Genomic DNA, 19,740 nt, shown 5'->3' on the forward strand with positions numbered 1-19,740 from the left:
CTTTTCTATATTTTTTTTTTTCTTTCTGTGATTTGATTTTCATGCACAGATCTCATTAGTTTTGTATTTTGCTGCCTATTTGCAGGTTACTGCTCGGCGTCTCTCCAGGCCCCCTGGTGGCCATTAGCAGTATTGCAGCCAGGTGTTCCTTTGCTGTTTTATAGCAGGGGGCATGTGCAGTGTTATCAGGTGTCACCACGCCTTTTCTAAGAGTTTCATTTACTGTTCTTCACACTGAGAAACCTCTCAAGGAGAAGGAACACAACCCCACGGCAGGTAAGGGCGAGAATGGATGGAATTGGCCGTGTAACCTGTGACAATGCTTCATATATTGCGGCACTGAATGGACTAATGAAGGGGTGTGGATCCCCTATTTTTAGCGTGCCATGTTGTCCTAGTAATTGATCCCTATATACATTATCTGCACCACTATACACCTGGACTTATAGACTTAAGGACAAATCACTGAATTCTGGAGGGTGGTCTCACTCTGAGCCTAAATGGACAAGTCTATGAGACATGGACCGTGCTCGGATTGCGCTACTTAGACGGATCGGGGGTCCTCTGATCTTAGTGAGCGCCCACATGTATGTGTTGAACTTGCTGGATGTGGACTCTCTGGACCACAGGGGGACCTGGGCTTACCCTGACATGAGGGGCTTAACTAAGTGCCCGCCAGGTGTACACCAGAGCCTCCTATTGTAGGGTGGGCTTCGTAGCCGGTATGCGCCAGGTTCTACTCCCAGGGCAGTGTCCGGGCAGGTATGGTGATTGAAACTGAATGTCTGGTGCAGGCAGGTACAGAGGGTATGGGAAGGTGGAAACTGGGACAGGAAACACGGGACCTAACAACTAGCAGGTAACTAAACACATTGCTCAGGCACCTCCCAAAGAGGGAGGGTGCCTAAAGTACCTAGTGTCTCTCAGCCATAGAGTAATGTGCACTGGCCCTTTAAGAACAAGGAAGGCTCAAGTGCCCTAAGTGCACTCCCGGGGGACCTCTGTGGCGTGCAAAGGCCCCGGAGCAGAAGAGCACATTGACGGATGCGGAAAGGCTATAGTTCTAAATCAACTGAATGGAGCACAAAGAAAGATATGAGTTACAAACTCCTCATCATAGTTTGCTCACTGACAGATTCTCAGTTGACTCATTCTACAGCCATGAATAGACAGTGCAACACAGAGGCTATAGTAGGCAAATGGTGCAAAATCCTTAACACCAAATAGCAAAAATAGTTTTAAGCGCTATATTCTTGTTTTTTTGTTTTTTTTTTAAAAAATAAATTTGTCCCCAAAGGTGGATAACCTCATCAATTTTGTGTGTGTGTGTGTGTGTGTGTGTGTGTGTGTGTGTGTGTGTGTGTATAAAATAATTTTATCTGGACACCCAATTTTTTTTGTCCAGCCATTTCTAGCATAAGCAGCTCATTGTTTAGGAGCCTGACCACTGATGCTGACTAGCTTGTAAGCACGGCACTGAAGCTGGCTGGAATTAGGAGGAAGCGTCACACTCTAGCAATCCTGTCTTCAAAACAGTGCTTACAAGCTCTGCAAAAAAGGAACTTTTAAGCAGTGCGCCAAAGCTAGCAGGGATTAGGAGGAAGCATCACACTCCAGCAGTCCTGGTGCTTACAAGCTCTGCAGAAAAGAACTTGTCAGTCCTGCGCATGTTCTGCTGTCTCCAAAGCAACAAGCTGTAAAGAAAAGTGTCAATATCTCAAAAACGACTGAAAATGTTATTAAGCAAAATTGTGTGTATTGACGGCCACTATCTAATAATTGTGCGTAAATGTCTATTACACAATAGTATTTGTTCTGCTGCCGATCCCTGGGGACCCTAAGAATCCTGACGAGTCTTGGGGGCATGGGTTGTGTCCAGTTTGTATCCATGGATGGGGGATATCTTCACAGACACCGATGTGTATTTTCCAAATATTCTGCACCCCGGAGAGGTCCGTGGTTCTGCATATATTCTCTCCGAGAGTGAAGCCTTGGGCCCCAGGCAGGTGTCATGGAGTGCAGCAGGTAAAGGCACGTTCTGCAATGTTTGTATACCAGATACACATTGCTACCTCATCATCCTTCTGATGTCATCAGTGCTCTACTAGGGCCAAATTCCTCATTGCGTACCTTTAATGGGGAGGGGGTTTTGGCATCTTCTTCTTTTTTTAAAAAACAACACTAAACCTATAAATAAAATGATAAAACAAAATGAGAAATATTCTGGATGTTCCCAAAGAAATCCAAGAGTTCTCTCCCGCTGATCCTTTCTTCCTGCTGTAGACATGGCAGTGGGGGGAGGCTCCTGCTGCAGTCAGTTGACACATGAAAATGAAGAATTTTGAACCTGACCCCAGCACGGCAGGGCACCCTTGCTAACCACTGAGCCACTGTTTTTCCACCGTCTCAGTGGTGCCAGATTTCCCACTAGTGATAGAACAGAATCCTCATGGTTCTGCTTCTGAGAAATCACAGCCTCCGCACAATTGTGTCTAATGATCTTGCATTGTTTTTAAGATGTTGCTCAATGTGTAACGTAATAATTAACACTTCCTATCAGTTTAGTTATCAGCTTCTTGTCGTGTTGGTGACGTACTTTTACTACAATTTTACAGCTGACCGCTCCTCCAGGCTTCCATTATTAATGAGAGGCCCATCTAATAACTTTTTGAACTGGGACTGCTCGGTGCTTGATGGAGTATTGGGGTGCTAGATGACACACACACAGATGGACAAAACAAACCACGCAACATGTGCATTTTTTTAAATGGACATGTGAAGGGGTGTATGGGAGTCCTTCTTCCTTTTATTTTTTTGGCAGCGCTTGTGACGCGCCCACGGGGTCTTGGGGGGTACACTCATCACCGGGCCGGGGTTGGTTCGGGATGTCACAGCGGCCTGGCCCGGTTTCATGACCCCGGCGGTGTCAATAAAGATGGGGATGATGGGAGTAGTTATTCGTGACACCACCTGCGGTGTGCGGCCAGTTATTAGCCACCGCTGCGTGAAGTCTCTCTTCTGGGGCAGATGGTGACACAGCTCGGGTGTTGTAGCTTTCCACAGGCAGAGCTAGGTCCCAGGGAGGATGGGAGTGGTAGTAGTCGCCTAAGGCGCAGGGGCGCGATGATGGGAGTGGTAGTAGTCGCCTAAGGTGCAGGGGCGCGATGATGGGAGTGCCAACAATGATGGGACAACACAGTCATACCGCCTTTGGAGTGCCGTGTCCCGCTGTGATGGGCTCCAGCCGATCCCGGATAGTTCAAACGTCAAGGCCGGTGTTTTCTTCTGTGTGTCCTTTCCAGTGGTCTTCCCTCCACCCCAGCTCCTGGGTCGTTGAACGGGTCATGGGTGCCTGCTGCACTCCCGGTGAGCCCTGAGATCCCCCTTCTTCCTAAGAACCCGGGTTGAGCCTCCAGCTCCAGACCACAGGCCCCTTTCTGTCTTTGTCCCTTCTGACTGTTGTCTCTTCCCGAGTGCGACCTGGCGTTTGCTGCGCCCGGAGCTAACTAACTGTTGTGTGTGATGGCTACTAACTTCCCGTGCAGGTGCCCTGCCTCCCGGGTTTCTGACCTAGTGGGAAAGAGGTCCCATACCTCGTGATGGCCACCCCTGGCACCTACCCTGGCCCAGTCCCAGTGCATGAGCTTCCATGTTATGTGTTGGATGTGTTGAGGTGGTTTACCGGTGATGACCTCCTCCGTGGTCGGGTGAGGTGCAGTACCCTGTGGCGCCTGGATCTGCAGGGGCGCCACACTTGCACTTAGTGCATAGCCTTTATGAGTGTAGCACTCCACTCCCAATACTGAACAATTTTAACAAAATGTGTATGGGGCCTTCCTCTACGTGTCTTGCAGAGTGTATTGCAGTCCCTCCTAATTTTTGGCAGAGCTGGCACTTCGTGCATAAGGTTTATAAGTGTAGCAGTCCCACTACCAATCAATTTCAACAGAATGTGTATGAGGCCCTCCTTTATGTTTATCGGAGTTCCTCTTCCTGCTAAGTTTTGTCAGTTCTTGCATTGTCCGACAGGCTTTGTGAGGTTTGGAGTCCCTTCTTCAGAGATGTGTCCAGACGTTGATGTCTTTTCCATGCAGTTCCCATTCATTTCAGCAATTTTACTGCACCCCCCCTCCTCCCGACCTCCTGGGAGGGTTTTCCGGAGAACTCTTGAGTTTACCCCTGATTTCCATTATACTTGAGTGGAGCTTGTCCGAGCGTCCGATCTGCCCAATTCAAGTACTGGGCATCCGAGCATTGCAGTGCTCGCTCATTACTACTGGGAAGATGTCAGTGGAGAGGAGCTCACTCTTCGGTTCCTGTTTCAGCCGCTTTGTTTCCTCTTTTCCTATTATTTATGTTCAGCTCACATGATTGTTGCAGATAACTCCTCCTGATTCACTGTATTTGTAAAGATTTACGCTTGTTAGAAATGGTATGTAGTCAGACAGGTCACTGAGCAAACCGTCCTGAATGTCAGCGCTACGGAACGTTATTTGCCTTTATTGTTTGTTGAAGTCACTAATTCGCCTTTCAGTAAATGCAACTTGTGGCTTATCAGAACCATGACTTATTAAAGGCGTTGTTTTATATATATACTGTATACAGTGCCTTGCGAAAGTATTCAGCCCCCTTGAATTTTTCAACCTTTTCCCACATTTCAGGCTTCAAACATAAAGATAAAAATGTTAATGTTCTGGTGAAGAATCAACAACAAGTGGGACACAATTGTGAATGTGAACGAAATTTATTGCTTATTTTAATCTTTTATAAAAAATAATAAACTGAAAATTGGGGCGTGCAATATTATTCATCCCCTGTAAGTTGATACTTTGTAGCGCCCCCTTTTGCTGTGATTACAGCTGCAGTCTCTTGGGGTATGTGTCTATCAGTTTTGCACATCGAGCGGCTGAAATTCTTGCCCATTCTTCCTTTGTAAACAGCTGGAGCTGAGTGAGGTTGGATGGAGGCGTTTGTGAACAGCAGTTTTCAGCTCTTTCCACAGATTCTCGATTGGGTTCAGGTCTGGACTGTGACTTGGTCATTCTAACACCTGGATACGGTTATTTGTGAACCATTCCATTGTAGAGTTTGCTTTATGTTTGGGATCATTGTCTTGTTGGAAGACAAATCTCCATCCCAGTCTCAGGTCTTTTGCAGACTCCAACAGGTTTTCTTCAAGAATGGTCCTGTATTTGGCTCCATCCATCTTCCCATCAATTTTAACCATCTTCCCTGTCCCTGCTGAAGAAAAGCAGGCCCAAACCATGATGCTGCCACCACCATGTATGACTGTGGGGATGGTGTGTTCAGGGTGATGAGCTGTGTTGCTTTTACGCCAAACATCATTTGGCATTGTGCCCAAATAGTTTTGTTTTAATTTCATCTGACCAGAGCACCTTCTTCCACGTGTTTGGTGTCTCCAGGTGGCTTGTGGCAAACTTTAAACACTTTTAATGGACAACTTTGAGATATTGCTTTCTTCTTGCCACTCTTCCATAAAGGCCAGATTTGTGCAGTGCACGACTGATTGTTGTCCTATGGGGGGGGAGGGGAGCCAGCACGATCTGAAAATGGCATGCATCATATAAAAAGTGCAAATTCACAGATTTATTCCAACTGTACTGTAATATAAATGAGATTTTTAGCAAATAATTGATCAATTCTTTGAGCCACCCCTGCCAACGTCACGGCAAATCTCAATAGGGGGATCCTACTCTATATTCTGTATTTCATGTGCCATGCGGCCTCCTAGATAAAGTTAAAAGCAGAACCATAATGGAGCACACATACCTGTAACCTGTATATATAACCGCTTCTATGTTGCAAAAGAGGCAATTGTGGATAGAGACCAGCCCAGGTCCCAGCATGTGGAGCAAGCTCTACACATACCAGCACTATATCAGAACTGACCCTCCCAGTGCCAGACAGCAACCATTGATAAAGGCGGACCAGATCCAAGAATGGTGCTTAATTAGCAATGCCTGTGGAAAGGGGTGAGGCAACTGGATGTGAACAGCTACCAACAGGAGGAATATGTGTGCTCCATTATGGTTCTGCTTTTAACTTTATCAAGGAGGCCGCATGGCACATGAAATACGTAATATAGGTTAGGACCCCCCTATTGAGATTTGCCGTGACATTGGCAGGGGTGGCTCAAAGAATTGATCAATTATTTGCTAAATTTTTATTTTTTTTTTATTTTTTATTATAGTACAGTTGGAATAATCTGTGAATTTTCACTTTTTATATGATGCATGCCAATTTCAGATCGTGCTGGCTCCTTTTTCTTTGTTGTCCTATGGACAGACTCTCCCACCTCAGCTGTAGATCTCTGCAGTTCATCCAGAGTGATCATGGGCCTCTTGGCTGCATCTCTGATCAGTCTTCTCCTTGTTTGAGATGAAAGTTTGGATGGACGGCCGGGTCTTGGCAGATTTGCAGTGGTATGATACTCCTTCCATTTCAATATGATCGCTTGCACAGTGCTTCTTGGGATGTTTAAAGTGTTGGAAATCTTTTTGCAACTAAATCCGGCTTTAAACTTCTCCACAACAGTATCACGGACCTGCCTGTTGTGTTCCTTGGTCTTCATGATGCTCTCTGTGCTTTATACAGAACACTGAGACTATCACAGAGCAGGGGCATTTATACGGAGACTTGATTACACACAGGGGATTATATTTATCATCATCAGTCATTTAGGACAACATTGGATCATTCAGAGATCCTCAATCAACTTCTGGAGTGAGTTTACTGCACTGAAAGTAAAGGGGATGAATAATATTGCACGCCCCAATTTTCAGTTATTTTTTAAAAAAGTTTAAAATAAGCAATACATTTCGTTCACCTTCACAATTGTGTCCACTTGTTGCTGATTCTTGACCATAAATTTTTTATGTTTGAAGCCTGAAATGTGGGAAGAGGTTGAAAAATTCAAGGGGGCCGAATACTTTCGCAAGGCACTGTATGTGCGTGTGTTCCTGATGTAATTACTGTATATATAATGTAACAGTTGTAGGAAAGCTACACCAATGTCCTGGCTCCAAGCACATCATCGTCTCGAAGAGTGTGTATTAGGTGCGCTAGCTGGTGTGGCGAGCCTCACCTCAATGGACAGAGTGTTTTTCCTGCTTAGGAATGGTGAAAGTAATGTGGACACCAGTAAAGTGACCTTTACTCTGAGAAGCTACAAGCTTCAAGGTTACAAAAGTTATTTACAAAATAATAGGGTTGATCAGAGGTAGATGGTTGGTGGCGACGGTTTTCTCCTACTTGTGACAGTCTGCTGGCAAATACCTCAGCAGCAGTTCCTTCACACAGACACAATCGCATTGCGTTCTTCACAATACATTGCAGCTTAGATCCACAGTGTTGGTTATAGACATTTCTTCTGGTCATCTTTCGTAGCTCCTGTTTGGCAACTTGCACACTTTTGCAGTCTACTTATTGAATTATCACCACACAGCAGTTATTTTGGCTGTCTCTGGTGATACTTCTATTTATACTCAAGGCTCAGCACTTTGATGCTTCTTATGTGGCTATCCCCGGACATGAGTAAGGCTGGCCATACACATGTCTATGGGCTACATGATGCTTCCCTCGTCCGAGTGTTCTTGTGTTCACTTTCTATGACTTGTCAGTTGGTGGTTTCTCTCCGGGAGAACAGTGCGATCAGCAGTCTGCAATCAGACACGTTCAATCCACATTTCAGCTATCAGTCAGCCCATACATATTAGATAGTCAACTGAACCCATTGATGTTGGCAAGGTCAACCGACATTAATCAAATGTGTATGGGGGCCTTAAGTTGCTGTCCTACACTCCTAGGTAGCAATCCTCGCCCTTTCTGTGTCATGGTGGCTCTCCATCTACATGGTGGCTCATCTACATGGTGGCTCTCCATCTACATGGTGGCTCTCCATCTACATGGTGGCTTCTCCATCTACATGGTGGCTTCTCCATCTACATGGTGGCTTCTCCATCTACATGGTGGCTTCTCCATCTACATGGTGGCTTCTCCATCTACATGGTGGCTTCTCCATCTACATGGTGGCTTCTCCATCTACATGGTGGCTTCTCCATCTACATGGTGGCGTCTCCATCTACAGGGTGGCTTCTCCATCTACATGGTGGCTTCTCCATCTACATGGTGGCTTCTCCATCTACATGGTGGCTTCTCCAACTACATGGTGGCTTCTCCATCTACATGGTGGCTCTCCATCTACATGGTGGCTTCTCCATCTACATGGTGGCTTCTCCTCTGCATGGTGGCTCTCCGTCTACATGGTGGCTCTCCGTCTACATGGTGGCTTCTCCTCTGCATGGTGGCTCTCCATCTACATGGTGGCTCTCCATCTACATGGTGGCGTCTCCTCTGCATGGTGGCTTCTCCATCTACATGGTGGCTTCTCCATCTACATGGTGGCTCTCCATCTACATGGTGGCTCTCCATCTACATGGTGGCTCTCCATCTACAAGGTGGCTCTCCATCTACATGGTGGCTCTCGATGTCTTCCTCTTCGCAAGACTACAATAATGGTATTGCAGGAAGGATCTTCTTACATACTCTGTGCTCCCTGAGGTGGCACACAAATTGACAAGTGTACTTCACGCCTTACTTGCTCACTTCTTTCTTCCTTGTTTCTTGCAAAAAAAAACAAAAAAAACCTCACCACATTCAAATTAGCTATGACTCCAGACAGGCACATCCACCTTCGAAGCTTGACCACCACCGATCTCTTATCTCACACACTGCAACTTGTTGTAACCCTACACAGAGCTCGGACCCCCACCCAGTAAAAACATGGCCTTGGTTGCAAGCAGGTGGCTTGTACTCTTCTGTTGCATTGTTGCTGAAAACGTTGCTAAACTTTTACCTGCGTCATCTGTGGATAAGTAGCTCATGCATTTTCCCCTGTGTGTCCTCCTTGTGTCTTCTCTAGTGTTTAGTGAGGTTGATGAAGAGCTCATCCCATCCGTCCCCTATTTAGGGCCCAGCACTAGGGATATCTAGGGTCAGGTATCTGGCTCGGCGCATAGGTGCGGAACCTATCTAGGGTGGTGAGGGACTCCAGGGGCCATCAGTAGGTTTGGTCAAGGGTCACCATCTTTCCCTTCCCTAGACACAGGGCTTCCCTTACCTTACCTTTCGCTGTTCGTTTGGTACTTCCTCGTACTGAACGTGACAGCCCAAAACACAAGAGGCCAAGGATCCATTGACACCACCTAGAGAAGAGAAACAAGGTTATAACAAATCTGGGCGAATGCAACCCGCAAAGCATGGAGAACACCAGCAACCAATATGCATGACTTCTGCCCATGCTGCCCTAGCCACTTAAATTGATCATGCACCAACTGGTAAGTCAGACTAAAGCCTCAAGCATATGTGGCAAATGGCACACTTGTGGCTACATGATGGCCCACTCTCACCGCTGGCAATGGAAAATCCTGACAGCGCGCTTTGGGCATGCTGTGAGGATACACAAGTCTGTAGTCACACGCCATTAAACGACTGCTGATCGGCTTCATATAACCAACTGGTTGATGGTAATTGTCCAGTACAAATGCTCCCTTAGATCCAGGTACCTTACTGGTTGACTTCTCTCACTTCTCCACATGCCATGGTGACTTTGGACATCCATAGCTCGTCCCCGCAGACTTCCATCTTCTCTGGATTTCCACCACATATCCCAAGATGATGTCCTAAAAAATAAGTATCATTATAAGTGTCATTACATTGTCCCTCGTATTTTGCTCCCCTGATAATGTGCCCTCACACTGTCCCTCGTATACTGCTCCCCTCATGCTGTGTCATTACCCTGTCCTTACTGACCCCCATAATGTGCCGTTACTTTGTATACTGAGTAAACATCCTTATTCCCACTCCCACACTACAGTAAAAGTTTCTCACAACTTCAGCTCCACAGTGGAGCACTTACCTAATCCCTCATCTTCGCCTCCTTTGTGGTGCTCCATCTCACACAGCCTGCACCCACATATCCCACACAACCTGCCCCCCATGTTTCACACAGCATGTACCCCCATGTCCCACACCACATGCACCCTCATATCCTACATAGCCTGTAACCCGATGTTCCACACAGTATGTACCCCCATGTCCCACACAACCTGCTCCCCCATACAGCACACAACCTGCACCCCAATATCCCACACAACCTGCACCCCATTATCCCACACAACCTGCACCCCATTATCCCACACAACCTGCACCCCATTATCCCACACAGCATATACCCCCCATATCCCACACAATCTGCACCCCCACATCCCACACAGCCTACACGTCCATATACCACACAGTATTCCCCCCATAACGCACACAGCATGTACCCCCATATCCCACACAGCCTGCACCCTCATATCCCATAAAGCCTGCTACCCCATATCCCATACAGCATGTACCCCCATGTCCCACACAGCCTACACCCCCATATCCTACACAGCCTGCACCCCCATATTCCACGCACTCTGCACCCCCCATATCCCTTGCAGCCACACCCCCATATCCCACGCAGCCACACCCCCATATCCCACACAGCATCCACCTTTATATACCACACAGCATACCCCCATCTCACACAAAGCATGTATAACCATAACCCACACAGCCTGCACCGTCATATCTCATAAAGCCTGCAAACCCAAATCCCACACAGCCTGCACCCCTTCACAGGATTGTTGCTAAATCCCAGTGGGCAGAAGGACCTGTGGGCATGACCAGCTTGGTTAGTGGGTGTGACAGTCTTGGTTGGTGGGCGTGCTGGTTTCCTTCCGTCCACTATACTTATCCGAAGGGGGGCTTTGCCCCCCCTGCACCCTCCATTTGGGGATCTAAGGCTACTTTCACACATCATTTTTTTGGCATCAGGCACAATCTGGCAAAAACCGGATAAAACGGATCCGGTGCCAGATCCGTTTTATTCCCCATTGACTTGTATTAGAGCCGGATGGCCGTGCATTGCATGCGGCGTCCGCCGGATGCGGCGAAATTTCTTCGTCCTGCTGCTGGAAAGGACGCAGCATGCAATGTTTTTTGTCTCCGACAAAAGAACGGGCCGTGCCGTCCGGCATGTTGTATAATGGAAGCCTGTGGGCGCCGGATCCGTCAGCATTCGGCAAAAAATGCATTCCAGTGATGGATCTGGTTTTTTAATCTGAGCATGCTCAGATGAGATGTCAATTCATTTCTGGCCTCTCTCTCTCTCTCTGTCTCTCTCGGGCTCTATCTTTCTCTGTCGGTCGGTCTCTCCCCCTCTCACATAGTCACCGATCACCGACCGATCACCAGCGCAGCGCTGCACGACTGTCACACTGCTCTTGCGGCTTCTCCTCTTTTGAAAATGCCGGACGCTCATTATTTCATCTCGTATTCCCTGCTTCCCCCGCTCATCGGCGCCTATGATTGGTTGCAGTTAGACACGCCCCCACGTTGAGTGACAGCTGTCTCATTGCAACCAATCACAGCCGCCGGTGGGTGGGTTTATATCGTGCAGTACAATAAATAAAAAAAACGGCGTGCAGTCCCCCCCCAATTTTGATACCAGCCAAAGTAAAGCCACACAGCTGAAGGCTGGTATTCTCAGAATGGGGAGCTCCACGTTATGGGGAGCCCCCCAGCCTAAAAATATCAGCCAGCAGCCGCCCGGAATTGCCGCATCCATTAGATGTGATAGTCCCGGGACTCTACCTGGCTCATTCCGAATTGCACTGGTGTGGTGGCAATCAGGGTAATAAGGAGTTAATGGCAGCCCATGGCAGCCAATAGCTGCCACTAAGTCCTAGGTTAATCATGGCAGGTGTCTATGAGACACCCCCATGATTAACCTGTAAGTGAAAGTAAATAAATACAAACAACGAAAAATCCTTAATTTGAAATAAAAGACAAAAAAACACCCTCTTTCACCACTTTATTAATCCCCAAATACCCCTACAGGTCTGACGTAATCCACACGAGGTCCCACGACGCTTTCAGCTCTGCTACATTGGAAGCTGACAGGAGCGGCCGTAGAACACCGCCGCTCGCTGTGAGCTCCAACCTAAAGTGAGTCGTGCTGTTAGCGGTGACGTCACTCAGGTAGTGCTGGTGTGTGTGCGGTGATAACGGGGGCGGTAGTGCCTGTGTGTGTGTGGTGATGATGGGTGCGGTAGTGCCGGTATGTGCAGTGATGATGGGGGCGGTAGTGCCGGGGTGTGTGCGGTGATGATGAGGGTAGTAGTACCAGTGTATGCGGTGATGATTGGGGGGGTAGTGCCTGCGTTTGGGTTGATGAGGCGGGCGGTAGTGCCGGTGTGTGCAGTGATGATGAAGGTGGTAGTACTAGTGTATGCAGTGATGATGGGGGCGGTAGTTCCGGGGTGTGTGCGGTGATGATAAAAGTGGTAATACCGGTGTCTGCGGTGATAATGGGGGCGGTAGTGCCGGGGTGTATGCGGTGATGATGGGGGCGGTAGTGCCGGGGTATGTGTGGTGATGATGGGGGCGGTAGTGCCGGGTGTGTGCGGTGATGATGGGGGCGGTAGTGCCAGTGTGTGCAGTGATGATGGGGGCGGTAGTGCCGTTGTGTGCGGTTATGATGGGCGGTAGTGCCGGTGTGTGTGGTGATGATGGGTGCAGTAGTGCCTGCGTGTGTGGGGTGATGATGGGGGTGGTAGTACCGGTGTATGCGGTGATGATTGGGGAGGCAGTGCCTGCGTGTGTGGGGTAATGATGGAGGTGGAAGTGCCGGGGTGTGTACAGTGATGATGAGGGTGGTAGTACCGGTGTATGCGGTGATGATGGGGGCGGGAGTGCCGGGGTGTGTGCGGTGATGATGAGGGTGGTGGTACCGGTATATACGGTGATGATAGGGGCGGTAGTGCCGGGGTGTGTGCGGTGATGATGAGGGTGGTAGTACCGGTGTGTGCGGTGATGATGGGGGAGGTAGTGCCGGGGTGTGCGGTGATGATGGGTGCGGTAGTGTCGGTGTGTGCGGTGATGATGGGTGCGGTAGTGCCGGTGTGTGCGGTGATGATGGGGGCGGTAGTGCCGGGGTGTGTGCGGTGATGATGAGGGTGGTAGTACCGGTGTATGCGGTGATGATGGGGGTAGTAGTGCCGGGGTGTATATGGTGATGATGGGGGCGGTAGTGCCGGGGTGTGTGCGGTGATGATGAGGATGGTAGTACCGGTGTATGCGGTGATGATGGGGGCGGTAGTGCCGGGGTGTGTGCAGTGATGATGAGGGTGGTAGTTCCGGTGTATGCGGTGATGATGGGGGCGGTAGTGCCGGGGTGTGTGCGGTGATGATGGGGGCGGTAGTGCCGGGGTGTGTGCGGTGATGATGGGGGCGGTAGTGCCGGTGTGTGCGGTGATGATGAGGGTGGTAATACCGGTGTATGCGGTGATGATTGGGGCGGTAGTGCCGGGGTGTGTGCGGTGATGATGAAGGTGGTAGTACCGGTGTATACAGTGATGATGGGGGCGGTAGTGCCGGGGTGTGTGCGGTGATGATGAGGGTGGTAGTACCGGTGTATGCGGTGATGATGGGGGCGGTAGTGCCTGCGTGTGTGCGGTGATGATGAGGGTGGTAGTACCGGTGTATACAGTGATGATGGGGGCGCTAGTGCCGGGGTGTATGCGGTGATGATGGGGTCGGTAGTGCCGGGGTGTGTGCGGTGATGATGAGGGTGGTAGTACCGGTGTATTCAGTGATGATGGGGGCGGTAGTGCCAAGGTGTATGCGGTGATGATGGGGGCGGTAGTGCCGGGGTGTGTGCGGTGATGATGAGGGTGGTAGTACCGGTGTATGCGGTGATGATTGGGGAGGTAGTGCCTGCGTGTGTGGGGTGATGATGGACGCGGTAGTGCCGGGGTGTGTACAGTGATGATGAGGGTGGTAGTACCGGTGTATGCGGTGATGATGGGGGCGGTAATGCCGGGGTGTGTGCGGTGATGATGAGGGTGGTAGTACCGGTGTATGCGGTGATGATGGGGGCGGTAGTGCCGGGGTGTGTGCGGTGATGATGAGGGATGTAGTACAGGTGTATGCGGTGATGATAGGGGCGGTAGTGCCGGAGTGTGTGTGGTGATGATGGGGGCGGTAGTGCCGGGGTGTGTGTGGTGATGATGGGGGCGGTAGTACCGGTGTATGCGGTGATGATGGGGGCGGTAGAGCCTGCGTGTGTGCGGTGATGATGGGGGCGGTAGTGTCGGGGTGTGTGTGGTGATGATGGGGGCTGAAGTGCCTGCGTGTGTGCGGTGATGATAAGGGCGGTAGTGCCGGGGTGTGTGCGGTGATGATGAGGGTGGTAGTACAGGTGTATGCGGTGATGATGGGGGCGGTAGTGCCGGGGTGTGTGTGATGATGATGGGGGCGGTAGTGCCGGGGTGTGTGTGGTGATGATGGGGGCGGTAGTGCCGGGGTGTGTGCGGTGATGATGGGGACGGTAGTGCCGGGGTGTGTGCGGTGATGATGGGGGCGGTAGTGCCGGGGTGTGTGCGGTGATGATGAGGGTGGTAGTACCGGTGTATGCGGTGATGATGGGGGCGGTAGTGCCGGGGTGTGTGCGGTGATGATGGGGGCGGTAGTGCCGTTGTGTGCGGTGATGATGGGGGTGGTAGTGCCAGTGTATGCGGTGATGATGGGGGCGGTAGTGCCTGCGTGTGTGGGGTGATGATGGGGGCGGTAGTGCCGGTGTGTGCGGTGAGGATGAGGGTGGTAGTACCGGTGTATGCGGTGATGATGGGGGCGGTAGTGCCAGTGTGTACAGTGATGATGAGGGTGGTAGTACCGGTGTATGCGGTGATGATGGGGGCGGTAGTGCCGGGGTGTGTGCGTTGATGATGAGGGTGGTAGTACCGGTGTGTGCGGTGATGATGGGGGCGGTAGTGCCTGGGTGTGTGAGGGGATGATGGGGGCGGTAGTGCCGGTGTGTGCGGTGATGATGGGGGCGGTAGTGCCTGCGTGTGTGCGGTGATGATGGGGGCGGTAGTGTCGGTGTGTGCGGTGATGATGAGGGTGGTAGTACAGGTGTATGCGGTGATGATGGGGGCGGTAGTGACGGTGTGTGGTGATGATGGGGGCGGTAGTGCCTGCGTGTTTGCGGTGATGATGGGGGCGGTAGTGCCGGGGTGTGTGCGGTGATGATGGGGGCGGTAGTACCGGAGTATGCGGTGATGATGGGGGCGGTAGTGCCTGCGTGTGTGCGGTGATGATGGGGGCGGTAGTGCCGGGGTGTGTGTGGTGATGATGGGGGCGGTAGTGCCTGCGTGTGTGCGGTGATGATGGGGGCGGTAGTGCCGGGTGTGTGCGGTGATGATGAGAGTGGTAGTACCGGTGTATGCGGTGATGATGGGGGCGATAGTGCCGGGTGTGTGCGGTGATGATGAGGGTGGTAGTACCGGTGTATGCGGTGATGATGGGGGCGGTAGTGCCGGGGTGTGTGCGGTGATGATGGGGACGGTAGTGCCGGTGTATGCGGTGATGATGGGGGTGGTAGTGCCGGTGTGAGCGGTGATGATGGGGGCGGTAGTGCCGGTGTGAGCGGTGATGATGGGGACGGTAGTGCCAGGGTGTATGCGGTGATGATGGGGGCGGTAGTGCCAGGGTGTATGCGGTGATGATGGGGGCGGTAGTGCCGGTGTGAGCGGTGATGATGGGGGCGGTAGTGCCGGTGTGAGCGGTGATGATGGGGGTGGTAGTGCCAGGGTGTATGCGGTGATGATGGGGGCGGTAGTGCCGGTGTGAGCGGTGATGATGGGGGCGGTAGTGCCGGTGTGAGCGGTGATGATGGGGGCGGTAGTACCGGTGATGATGGGGGCGGTAGTGCCAGGGTGTGAGCGGTGATGATGGGGACGGTAGTGCCGGTGTATGCGGTGATGATGGGGGCGGTAGTGCCGGTGTGAGCGGTGATGATGGGGGCGGTAGTGCCGGTGTGAGCGGTGATGATGGGGACGGTAGTGCCAGGGTGTATGCGGTGATGATGGGGGCGGTAGTGCCAGGGTGTATGCGATGATGATGGGGGCGGTAGTGCCGGCGTGAGCGGTGATGATGGGGGCGGTAGTGCCAGGGTGTATGCGGTGATGATGGGGGCGGTAGTGCCGGTGTGAGCGGTGATGATGGGGGCGGTAGTGCCGGGGTATGTGTGATGATGATGGGGGCGGTAGTGCCGGGTGTGTGCGGTGATGATGGGGGCGGTAGTGCCAGTGTGTGCGGTGATGATGGGGGCGGTAGTGCCGTTGTGTGCGGTGATGATGGGCGGTAGTGCCGGTGTGTGTGGTGATGATGGGTGCAGTAGTGCCTGCGTGTGTGGGGTGATGATGGGGGTGGTAGTACCGGTGTATGCGGTGATGATTGGGGAGGCAGTGCCGGGGTGTGTACAGTGATGATGAGGGTGGTGGTACCGGTATATACGGTGATGATAGGGGCGGTAGTGCCGGGGTGTGTGCGGTGATGATGAGGGTGGTAGTACCGGTGTATGCGGTGATGATGGGGGAGGTAGTACCGGTGTATGCGGTGATGATGGGGGCGGGAGTGCCGGGGTGTGTGCGGTGATAATGAGGGTGGTGGTACCGGTATATACGGTGATGATAGGGGCGGTAGTGCCGGGGTGTGTGCGGTGATGATGAGGGTGGTAGTACCGGTGTATGCGGTGATGATGGGGGAGGTAGTGCCGGGGTGTGCGGTGATGATGGGTGCGGAAGTGCCGGTGTGTGCGGTGATGATGGGTGCGGTAGTGCCGGTGTGTGCGGTGATGATGGGGGCGGCAGTGCCGGGGTGTGTGCGGTGATGATGAGGGTGGTAGTACCGGTGTATGCGGTGATGATGGGGGCGGTAGTGCCGGGGTGTATATGGTGATGATGGGGGCGGTAGTGCCGGGGTGTGTGCGGTGATGATGAGGGTGGTAGTACCGGTGTATGCGGTGATGATGGGGGCGGTAGTGCCGGGGTGTGTGCAGTGATGATGAGGGTGGTAGTTCCGGTGTATGCGGTGATGATGGGGGCGGTAGTGCCGGTGTGAGCGGTGATGATGGGGGCGGTAGTGCCGGTGTGAGCGGTGATGATGGGGGCGGTAGTACCGGTGATGATGGGGGCGGTAGTGCCAGGGTGTGAGCGGTGATGATGGGGACGGTAGTGCCGGTGTATGCGGTGATGATGGGGGCGGTAGTGCCGGTGTGAGCGGTGATGATGGGGGCGGTAGTGCCGGTGTGAGCGGTGATGATGGGGACGGTAGTGCCAGGGTGTATGCGGTGATGATGGGGGCGGTAGTGCCAGGGTGTATGCGATGATGATGGGGGCGGTAGTGCCGGCGTGAGCGGTGATGATGGGGGCGGTAGTGCCAGGGTGTATGCGGTGATGATGGGGGCGGTAGTGCCGGTGTGAGCGGTGATGATGGGGGCGGTAGTGCCGGTGTGAGCGGTGATGATGGGGGCGGTAGTGCCGGGGTATGTGTGATGATGATGGGGGCGGTAGTGCCGGGTGTGTGCGGTGATGATGGGGGCGGTAGTGCCAGTGTGTGCGGTGATGATGGGGGCGGTAGTGCCGTTGTGTGCGGTGATGATGGGCGGTAGTGCCGGTGTGTGTGGTGATGATGGGTGCAGTAGTGCCTGCGTGTGTGGGGTGATGATGGGGGTGGTAGTACCGGTGTATGCGGTGATGATTGGGGAGGCAGTGCCGGGGTGTGTACAGTGATGATGAGGGTGGTGGTACCGGTATATACGGTGATGATAGGGGCGGTAGTGCCGGGGTGTGTGCGGTGATGATGAGGGTGGTAGTACCGGTGTATGCGGTGATGATGGGGGAGGTAGTACCGGTGTATGCGGTGATGATGGGGGCGGGAGTGCCGGGGTGTGTGCGGTGATAATGAGGGTGGTGGTACCGGTATATACGGTGATGATAGGGGCGGTAGTGCCGGGGTGTGTGCGGTGATGATGAGGGTGGTAGTACCGGTGTATGCGGTGATGATGGGGGAGGTAGTGCCGGGGTGTGCGGTGATGATGGGTGCGGAAGTGCCGGTGTGTGCGGTGATGATGGGTGCGGTAGTGCCGGTGTGTGCGGTGATGATGGGGGCGGCAGTGCCGGGGTGTGTGCGGTGATGATGAGGGTGGTAGTACCGGTGTATGCGGTGATGATGGGGGCGGTAGTGCCGGGGTGTATATGGTGATGATGGGGGCGGTAGTGCCGGGGTGTGTGCGGTGATGATGAGGGTGGTAGTACCGGTGTATGCGGTGATGATGGGGGCGGTAGTGCCGGGGTGTGTGCAGTGATGATGAGGGTGGTAGTTCCGGTGTATGCGGTGATGATGGGGGCGGTAGTGCCGGGGTGTGTGCGGTGATGATGGGGGCGGTAGTGCCGGGGTGTGTGCGGTGATGATGGGGGCGGTAGTGCCGGGGTGTGTGCGGTGATGATGAGGGCGGTAGTGCCGGGGTGTGTGTGGTGATGATGGGGGCGGTAGTGCCTGCGTGTGTGGGGTGATTATGGGGGCGGTAGTGCCGGTGTGTGCGGTGATGATGAGGGTGGTAATACCGGTGTATGCGGTGATGATTGGGCGGTAGTGCCGGGGTGTGTGCGGTGATGATGAGGGTGGTAGTACCGGTGTATACAGTGATGATGGGGGCGGTAGTGATGATGGGGTCGGTAGTGCCGGGGTGTGTGCGGTGATGATGAGGGTGGTAGTACCGGTGTATACAGTGATGATGGGGGCGGTAGTGCTGGGGTGTATGCGGTGATGATGGGGGCGGTAGTGCCGGGGTGTGTGCGGTGATGATGAGAGTGGTAGTACCGGTGTATGCGGTGATGATTAGGGAGGTATTGCCTGCGTGTGTGGGGTGATGATGGACGCGGTAGTGCCGGGGTGTGTACAGTGATGATGAGGGTGGTAGTACCGGTGTATGCGGTGATGATGGGGGCGGTAATGCCGGGGTGTATGCGGTGATGATGAGGGTGGTAGTACCGGTGTATGCGGTGATGATGGGGGCGGTAGTGCCGGGGTGTGTGCGGTGATGATGAGGGTTGTAGTACAGGTGTATGCGGTGATGATGGGGGCGGTAGTGCCGGAGTGTGTGTGGTGATGATGGGGGCGGTAGTGCCGGGGTGTGTGTGGTGATGATGGGGGCGGTAGTACCGGTGTATGCGGTGATGATGGGGGCGGTAGAGCCTGCGTGTGTGCGGTGATGATGGGGGCGGTAGTGTCGGGGTGTGTGTGGTGATGATGGGGGCGGTAGTGCCTGCGTGTGTGCGGTGATGATGGGGGCGGTAGTGCCGGGGTGTGTGCGGTGATGATGAGGGTGGTAGTACCGGTGTATGCGGTGATGATGGGGGCGGTAGTGCCGGGGTGTGTGCGGTGATGATGAGGGTGGTAGTACAGGTGTATGCGGTGATGATGGGGGCGGTAGTGCCGGAGTGTGTGTGATGATGATGGGGGCGGTAGTCCCGGGGTGTGTGTGGTGATGATGGGGGCGGTAGTCCTGGAGTGTGTGCGGTGATGATGGGGGTGGTAGTGCCGGGGTGTGTGCGGTGATGATGGGGGCGGTAGTGCCGGGGTGTGTGCAGTGATGATGAGGGTGGTAGTACCGGTGTATGCGGTGATGATGGGGGCGGTAGTGCCGTTGTGTGCGGTGATGATGGGGGCGGTAGTGCCGGTGTATGCGGTGATGATGGGGGCGGTAGTGCCGTTGTGTGCGGTGATGATGGGGGCGGTAGTGCCGGTGTATGCGGTGATGATGGGGGCGGTAGTGCCTGCGTG

General features: G+C 52.9%; 1 protein-coding gene across 1 annotated transcript in view; it reads left to right on the plus strand.

Moving 5' to 3' along the window:
- The first annotated feature begins 250 nt into the window (after window positions 1-250).
- LOC142255799 (circularly permutated Ras protein 1-like) overlaps window positions 251-19,740 on the plus strand; it is an 80,886-nt gene continuing 61,396 nt past the window's right edge. Inside the window, exon 1 of the mRNA XM_075327246.1 lies at window positions 251-276. The gene's annotated coding sequence lies outside the window, so the exon portion shown is untranslated. The remainder of the gene's footprint in view (window positions 277-19,740) is intronic.

The sequence above is a fragment of the Anomaloglossus baeobatrachus genome, chromosome 11 (genome assembly GCF_048569485.1).
Source record: "Anomaloglossus baeobatrachus isolate aAnoBae1 chromosome 11, aAnoBae1.hap1, whole genome shotgun sequence".
Classification (NCBI taxonomy): domain Eukaryota; kingdom Metazoa; phylum Chordata; class Amphibia; order Anura; family Aromobatidae; genus Anomaloglossus; species Anomaloglossus baeobatrachus.